This window comes from Pinus tabuliformis, chromosome 9 (genome assembly GCF_031772625.1).
Source record: "Pinus tabuliformis cultivar Carrire ecotype Pingquan chromosome 9, CPIR1, whole genome shotgun sequence".
Classification (NCBI taxonomy): Eukaryota; Viridiplantae; Streptophyta; class Pinopsida; order Pinales; family Pinaceae; genus Pinus; species Pinus tabuliformis.
The window spans coordinates 159,426,851-159,436,686 of record NC_142307.1 but is presented as its reverse complement, the minus strand read 5'-3'; positions in this window follow the sequence as shown (position 1 = coordinate 159,436,686).

Sequence of the window (9,836 nt, the reverse complement as noted above, 5' to 3'; positions counted from 1 at the left end):
AGGAGTCGACAACAAAGAGGAGATTACACGGAATCTCCTCTTCCAGACTGTAGACTAGCTAGAAAGGGGTGAATCCAGTTGCGTCTTTAGTCGAGGTTAGGTAGGCCCACAGAGCTGAAAAAAGCATGAGATGCCAATTGGATTTGTGCATCCCAATGGTGCAGTGAAGCATAATGACTAACACTTTGTTTACAACTTCAACTTGGCCATTGACTTGAGGGTAGTATGGAGTTGAGCCATCGTGACACAAGACCAACGTAGAACTCAGCTTATCCATCATGTAATCACGAAAATGGGAGCCATGGTCAGTGACAATGGCTTGAGGCACTCCAAACTTGGAAATCACATGATTGAATAAAAATTGCTCCGTCGTTTTACCATCAGCTAAATATGTAGGCATTGCTTCAGCCCATTTGGTGAAGTAATCCATGGCAATGATAATATAACCATTCCCCCAAGCAAAATGAGGGTTACATGTCATAAAATCAATGCCCCATTTAGAAAAGGGACCAATGATAATAACGGGGTGAAGGTGAGCAGGTGGGTGCGCATTTTTTGCTGATAAATATGGCACTTGTGGCATTTGCGAACAACAAGAATGCAATCCTCAAAGATAGAGGGCCAGAAATAGCCATCACAGAGTATATTTTGAGTAGTGGTGTAGCCAGACAAATGACCACCACATGCGCCAGAATGGCATTCATTCAAGACTCTTTCGGCCTCATCAAGAGTTAAACATCGTCGAAGAATTGAATCAACACCAATGCGATATAAATTATCCATAATGATGCGGTAAGGTTGGGATTGATGCCGAATGCTTCGGAGATCATCCTTGGACAATGCAGACTAGAAGGTAGAAGTTTGGAGATACACGATGATATCACTGTACCAAGGATCGAGAGTGATAATTAGAAAAAGAGTCTCATCGCGGAGCTACTCATCAGCACCAGTAGGAAGAGAAGCATACGAAAGAGAGAAAATCAACTCAGAAAATACAAGTGATTTGTTTGATTTGGTAGTAGTGAACACCAAATCAAATTCCTGGAGGATGACACTCCACTTGGAATACTTTTCCCCAAGTAACTGATGAGTTAAAATGTAATTCATGGGGTTACACTCGGAAATCATGGTTTCATCGTGGAGAAGAATATAATGCCGAAAGCATTGAACGACCTGAACAGCAGCCAAAACCAACTTATCGACATGAGCATAATGGGTCTTAGTATCGAGGAGGTTGCAACTGAGGTAATAAATGACATGTTCATGACCTTCGTCTTTGTCTTGCACCAACACGATTGCAATAGTGCTAGAAGTTGCAACTAGATAAAGGAAATAATCGTGATGATAGTTCAGAGGATGCAACAAAGGAGCATTAATGAGGACAACTTTATAGTCATCAAAAGACTTTTGGGTAGCCTCACCCCAAATGAATGGATTTTCTTGCTTAAGCAATCAGGTGAACCCAAAAGCTAGCTCAACATAGTTAGGAACAAAGCAACGAAGGAAATTCACTGTCCCTTGCAGACTCTGTAATTGATGCAACGAAGAGGAAGGGAATAGATTAACAATATCCTCAACTTTGAGAGGATCAAGACGAATTCCATCTTTCAAAAAAATAAAACTGAGGATTCATCCGGATTTGACGCAGAAGACACACTTATGTGGATTCAACTGAATGTTATAGTGTCTGCAACAAAGAAATATTTGTCAAATATGATCGGGATGGTCATGGCGCTTATGTGCATGAGTATAAAGATCATCCAAATAAGGTTGAACGATGTTTTTAATGTCATGGAAAGCATAGGACATTTCTCGTTGAAAAGTAGCCCCAACATTCTTAAGGATAAAAGGAAGATTTCTATATGAAAAAGTGTCCCATGGACAGATAAAGGAAGTCTTACCTTGATCAGCTGGTGAAATGTTTATCTGGTTATAACTAGAAAAACCATCCATAAAGGAAAAGATCTCACTCCCAACACATTAATTGATGATCTGGTCTATAAAAGGAGTGGGATAATTATCCTTTAGACAGGGATGATTAAGGTCACAGTAATCAACACAGACTCAAATGGTGCCTTGTTTCTTAGTCACTGATATGATATTGGACACCCAACATGTCAGAGGGATAGGATAAATAAATCCATCTTTAAGAATTTTTTCAATTTCCCCTTTAATGGTGGTCGCTTTTCTAGGGTGCACTAGACGAAGTCGTTGACGAACGCACTTCGTGTTAGGATAAGTTGGAATTTCGTGCATGACTATACTTGGGTCAATGTTGGGAATTTATTCATACGACCATGCAAAAGCATCTCGAAACTCTTGAAAAAGATGAGTGTAGATCTTGATCTCATCAAGAGAACAAGTCACCCTAATATGAATGTTTTCAACGATACCTAGTTTAATAGAAATGTCAATAGGCATCGTTTGGGTAATATCGCCCATGTTCCCTTCCGACCAAACTTCATGGGTCATGATAGGCGTTTGAAGTGGTTGGGTTGGGAAACGAGAAGAGAACTCCTCAAGACAAGTAGACATGACCATTGGGCCAGGTAAGAACAAGGAACAATGATGAATATCATTCCACGGTGCTTCCTCCAAAGACATAATTTCCATGATAATTTCGTCAGAAGGAAAAGTCTTGGTTAAGGGATCAGGAGAATCCGAAGAACCAAGCCACGAGGATTGAGAATAGGTGTCAAGAGACATAATTGAAGTAGTATGATTAGTGGGTACCAAAGCCGAATCCATAACAATCTCCACATAATTGATCTCGGTAGGGCTTGACGACATGACATCACCCCATGTATCAATAAGATCAAGAGAGGGAATGACCCAAGGATTAGACTTAAACGAGATCATGTAGACTGAGGAAACATGTAAAGGTGGGAGAGGAAAAATACACATCAAGGTGGGATCTTTTAAAAGTCCAGCCCCCACACTCTCATAAGGAGCACCAGTATGCTTCACATAAGGAACATTGCGATCCAAGGAAGAAGAGGCAAAGAAAGACAACTGGTCGACCGTGACGACTTTCCCTTGATGAGGAAAATGGAGCACAAGGACTAGAGAGGAGGCTACAACATGCATGGAATGGGTCCAACTCTGTCCGTGTAGAAGATTATATTTAAGATTTGCATTAACAATTTCTACTTCAACATTTAATGTCTTGCCTTCCAAGGTAATGGAAATATTAGGAAGGACACCAAAAGGTAGAGAATCATGTCCATCAAAGGCTTCCAATGTGTTAGGTGATTGGTTAAGGGTAGGATAACCAATTTCCTTCCAAGAAGAGACAAACATGATGCAGGTGGAGGCACCTTCATCAATGACGGTCCTGTGAATTTTATTCTCATTAATGATCACCTGAATGAGAAAGGAAATTTGATGAGGTAAGCGTGGAACATGGTTTTCAAGATCAAAACAAATGATATTGGAATCAGATGGCTCAATACCTCCAATAGCTGACAACAATGCTTTCTGCTTAGAAGGACAACTTTGAAGGACCTCGAGAGCAGACATAGCTAATGATGCTTGAGCCAAATCCACAACAATGTTATAATCTCGAGCAGCTTGAGAATTTGGATTATAAGAGGACTTTCATAGCACACGTCGAGAGGGTATTCAAATAGAAAAATCAGGATTAGGTCGCTCTATATCGAGAGGACCAAAGGTAGACGAGATAGAGGAGGAAGGGGTACCTTATTTCTCTTTCCCTGCCGTCAGAGTAGGTGTTTGATAATCTTTTGATTAGTAGCCACATTTATAGGTGTGTTTATCATGAACACTTGGGAACCTGTGGGAGTGGAAGACTAAGGTTGGTCTACCATTTGGGCTACTAGGATGGAAAGGGCTCTTTCAAGATAGTCGGGGTCCCTTTGAGCAAGCGACTAACTTCATATCGTCAGGGACAATATTTAGTGTAGTGATCATCCTCATAGATGATACATGGATACTTGGGCTTTCTTTGAGAAGCATTGCCAGCAGATGAGTTAGGAGGGCCTTGTTTCGAGGCATCAACTTTGGCCTTGCATTTGCCCTTCTTTTTAACCTTAGAGGATTTGTCCGTTGTGGTAGACTGAACAATGTGAACCGTAGAGGTTTTACCAGGACCAGTTGAATTTCGAGAGGGATCATTGGAACTAGTGTTTGAGACCACTTTCTGCTTGGAAGAATATTTTGTGGGGGTCTGAGACACAGAACCAATCACTCCATCAATAGGTGGGGTAGCCAGAAATTTCAATGTTGTCAGATTAGTGATGGTCTCAGAGCATTGGGTAACATCTCATATAATGTTCCAGATTGCGAGTATACTAGGTCCAAATACTAGGCATGAGTGATGGATTACTCCTCTGTAACACACCCACCCATAGTTATGTCCCTAGAAATTGGGTCGACGAATGATTTGGTGAACCATTTTGTTAGCAACTGATCAGTAATTTCAAACTTGATCAGGTGACGACAACGTCTCCATTCATGGATGTGATAAGAGATATGGGTCGCAGTGTCTTGCTTAAGTGACATAAGCAGATAGGTGCTAGTTTCATAGTGAACTGGCACCTGGAAATGAGTGAGGAAATCCATAGCGAGAGTGTTGAAGTCACTATATGTACCTCGAGGCAATTCGATGTACCATTTTGAGGCGGTCCCTGTGAGAGTTCTTTGAAAAAGCCGTAAATGGATAGAATCATCAATGTATGAATTGGAGGAGCACCAAAGGCAATATGTCATCACGTGGCCTTGTGGATCCTCCTTCACTTTTCCCTCAAATTTTGAGCAGTCGCCCAAAACTTTCATTGGAACTGGAGGCCAATAAGGCGAATGAGGAATAGGATCATTGGTAAGCCTTGACACATCAGGGAGTTCCAATGTGGCCAAGAACGGAAATTGCGTATTAAAAGGAATTTGGGGCCTCTAAGTAGGCTCGGACTACAGAACCCATCCTTGTTGGTAAGGATCTTTCCCCCACAATGGATGATTTTGTCCATATGGAATCTGATTTTGCCCCCACTGTAGGTTACCTTTCCCATAGGGAGGATTTTGTCCTCGGTAGCCTTGATACTATCCTGTCATAGGCTGTTGATAAGCAGCATACAAGTTAAAAGGTTGTTGAGCCTATTGACATTGGATAAAAGGATTTTGAAACTACTGACCCTGGACATATGGATTTTTCACCTGCTTCCCCTGGACATAAGGATTTTGAACCTGTTGCCCTTAGACATAAGGATTTTGAGCTTGTCGTTGTACGATTTGACTTTGACTTTGCAAAGGCTGATCTTGCTGATATGAATACAAGGGTTGATGCTGCCTAGGTTAACCTTATTGTTGTAAAGGATGGCTTTTCTGATGTAAAGGTTGTCCATGCGGTTGCAGAGGTTGACCTTGCAAGGACATAGGTTGGGAGGATTCATGAACAAATTGTGTGTGTCGCTGCAAATTTTGTTGCAACTGTTGCAAGGGTTGCCCTTGCAGTTTGTTGCAGTTTTCCTTGCTACTGAACTACCTACCCTTGCTACTGCAAGGATTTCCCTTGCTGCTGTGAAGGTTGCCCCTGCTGCTGCAAGGGTACTTGGACAGTTCCTAGGGTGACACCCTGAGGGTACTGAAAGTTCCCGAATTGGATTTGGCCATATCCACCAGGCACAACAAATGGACCAGGCTAAACATAGGGCCCAGCTAGAAGGATGTAAGGTGGATTTACCATCATTTGTGAACCATATGGAACATAAGGAGGTTGGAATAGAACCTGAGCCACATATGGCTACTGGTACTGGATGTTACTTGACCCAAATGGACCAACAGGGTTCGTAATAACATTGTAAGAGGGTTGATTCATTCCAACCATGTGAGTTTGTGAGCCACTCACATTGGTTTCACCATACATCATGGATATATTCAGATCTTTCTCCCCATGTAGTGGTAGAGTCTGTCCACTCACTAGAGTGGTAGAAGAACTTATCAAGACTTGACTTGAGACTGTCAGTTGAACCAAAAGAGTCAGTTGAAATGACGAAACAAGTGGAGTCGGAATGGTGGGTTGCACCGGAACTGAAGTGACTACAGTTTTCACAATCGGTCGAGAGGTTGGGTTTTGAACGAATGAACCTGAGGTAGGAATTGCATCGGAAGACCAGATAGGGTTGTGATATAATGACGAGGCATTGAGAGTGCCCTAAACCAACTGAGTTAGAGAGGTATAACCATGAGGCAATAAAGGCTCTCTATACGTAAGGTAGATGCTACTCAGAATGCTTCCCATATAAGGGAAACCTTTTGGAGGGAACGAATATCCCTGCTCATCAAATGCATGAGGAGTGTGTGTAGCAGATACCTCCGAGTGACCCAAAGAGGAGACTAGAATCTCACCTTCTGATTCCATGGGTGGAAACAAACGACGATGAGCAACCAAAGATGTTCGAGGAGATAATTCAAACAAAACACAAGGTAGATCGTACAGACTGTATGGGCACTACAGTGATATCACAACATAATTGAAAAATTGATTAGAGGGTAAACAACCAATCCTTGCTGACCTTCAGGACTTAGCGGACTCTCGAGAGTCTGGATAGGATTATCCAGAGATTTCGGGCCAGATTTGTAAGGTGACCAATTATCTAATGGAAGAGGACAAGATGACAATGATTGAATACTCAAAACAATTCCAAGTTCAACACCTTGATCCTCGAGTGACTGCGAGCGTTTAGGGAGAGGCTCCTTAGATGATCTTTCAGATGGAGGAGTGGAAGAGGAACTAGGTGAACCTCATGGTTTTGCCATGATGACTTTTTTCTCAAACAACAAGAGAATAGAGATTAATTTCAGGGCTTCTTTAAAATATATTGAAGGTATACTCATGATGTGGTCTAGAATAAGACTATTAGGAATGTGATTTGATTGTGGGAAAAAAAAATTAAGCCACTGAAATAGACTAATGCCTTTTCATGTTTTAAGAGTCGAGAAAAAGGCAAAGATGACTCTAGTCACTTTTGGTTTGAACAAGCTCGAAAGGTCAAGTGATCAATGATCTTTAAAATTTAAAGAGTCAAAAAGAACAAAATGACTGCTCAGGGTAATCTAGGCAAAAGGATTACCAAGTAATTGTGAACTACAAAATACCTCCCGATGAACCGAGAAGTACGGGCAGGAAATCTCCCCGAATGTTGTGTTCGATGTATCACGTTTACAAGGCAACAGACTCGACTTCCTACAGATAAATAATTGCAAGCCTAGTGGGGTCTCCCTATATATACACGACAGTACAGGGAGCACAAGTTCGTACTAGCGTTGTCTAGTGCCGAAATGAACAACAACTTCTAAGTTTAAAGATGTCGTAACACGTCTCTAGCTTAGACCTCTAAATGTGAGTGTTAAGTTTCAAATGCGCCTTAGGTTAATTGAATACATTTTAAAGGTTTATATTGAAATTAAGTCTCAGTTTTTAGGCCCTATCAATGTCACTTGAAAAAGTCCTATATGCAGCTATATGAGACAAAACCATTTCAATTCAATGAATGTTTACACTAATTGACAGTAGAGAAAACAATCAATGCAACAAACAAGCAACTGAAAGTAAGATGACTCTTCACTACTTCGCTTTTCAAAACAAAATAATGAAAATTATTTACACTTCCTATCCTTCCTATCAAATGCACTTCAACTAGTCCTTTCAACAGCAAAAGAAGATCCTTTCATTTTAAATGCTCATGATGATGCAGTTCTAGCTTTCAATGATGTTACTTAATGCAACATATCAATTTAACAAACTAGAATGATGTATTTTTTCAATGGAATGATAAAATGAATCTTTCACATAGACATTTCAATGAAAATTTTTCAAACAACTAACATCAATCATATACCAAGCAAGATAAGAAGAGCTCCTCTCAAACCAAGCATCAAAAGACTCAATCAAAACAAAACGACCAATGTAATCTATCCTCAAAAAGAAGCATTCAATGAAGAGAAGAGAAAACGAAACTTTTTCACTTTTTCAATTGAAAAAAAAAGCAATACAAGGACTAAAACATGAAGTGCATGGGGTAGCTAACCAACAACTTGACTTTATGAGCAAACAAATGGTTGAATGGACAATGACCTAGATGCCCTAGGGACACAAACCATCCAAAATCTCAAAAAATCAAGTAAGGTAAACTCAAACCAATCAAGCAAACAAATCAAGCCAACGAAGTTTTCTAGCCAAGGAGAATACAGGTAAACAAGCTAAGAAACAGAACTTATGAGGAAAGGACACATTGGCAATGATTTTGGAGAAACCCTAATTTTAACCTATAGGCATCGGCGTGAATGCCTAACTGAAAAAAAGTGCTACAAGGGGCTACGACGCAACTGTTCAAGGGTAAATAGTTCTAGTCGGTGCGACTATTAGAAAATAAACAACGCTGATCGAGGGATTCAAAGAAAAAATAAAAGTTTTCAGAAATCAAAACTAGACTTGTCACTCTAAATTCAAGAATCTAGGCAGCAAATAGTGTAAAGCATAGAAAACCAAAAAGAAAGAGTGATACAACAAAATTCATCACAAATCATGAAATTCAAACAATCCAAAGAGAGGGATGGATCCCTAGCAGAGTTGCCAATTTGTGGAGTAGGAGTATCCTCTCTACGGACAGAGACGATCCCTCTAGCCCAAGAGTGGGTCTAGCTGCAAACAAGACAATCTAATGTAAATTTCCTTAGATTAGAATCGAATAAGAGGGCCTACCTCTTATAGCGCTAATCCACTTGATGTTGATCTTTCTTCCTTGCTCCAGCTTCCTTTCGTTCCTTTCGTTCAAATACTTGAAACAAACATGCAAGAAACAACAACAAATGTGATAGCATAAAATTGATTCAATCTACTTAAAATGTCAAGGAGTTTTAAGCTATCAAATGTAATATTACACACAATATAGGAAATAAACCATTAGTTGTATTAATATAAACTTCAAAGAGAAATACAATCGGAGCCTTGACGTTGCAGGTTCCCTTTGGCATATTCGAGTTCCAACACCACTATAAGCATCTCATGATTCACCCTCAAAACAATGGAAGTTCAAGGCCTCTTTTCCTTTGATCCAAACCAAATACTATAAGCTTATTCTCCCTTCACACACAAAATATAAGGCTGAGGTTCTCAAGATGGCTATCAAGATTTGTAGATAATTCCAACTCTTTCAATAGCTAGCTGAGGTTGTCAAATGAGGAGTTTATATAGCTTTGATAGAGGGGAAGTGGATCTTCTTATGGTGGGAGAGGCCTTATCCCTTTTGGTTTGTTCCATCTTAATAGGGGAAAGAAGCCCAAACAGTATCTCTTAGCTCTATCCAGTTCAACCATTTACCAGATTTCCATTCACGAAGCTTCTAGACCTGGAAGTTTCAACTCCATTTTTAAAAACTTGCCAAAAGAGGGTCAGTGCAGGTGATGAATGGCTCACTTGCACCATTCTGTGCTAGTCTTAGTTTTAAACTCTACAAATCAGTGTAGGGAGGGAACTAAGCACTAGCGTCGGTCTTGAAAACTATGCTTGAAGGAATATTCTTAGGAATTAATGTAAGAGGTAAATTTTCTACAGATGAAGAGGGATATAGGGACACATTCTTCATGACAGGAAAACATATGAGGGTCACTGTAGAGGTCTTCCAGGTGTTAGAGTCGGTCTGGTCAGCCCTCCGTCAGAGATCAAAACTGTTTGTGCATTTCAATTTTAGGTGTCCCGCTTCATTCACTTAGCTGCATTTCGCTAGGGACATGCCATGATCTGACGGAGAAAGTCATGCTACTCATTTTCCCTCATGTTTGGCCCCTGCTGGTTCGAGTCTTGGTCCATAATCACCGAA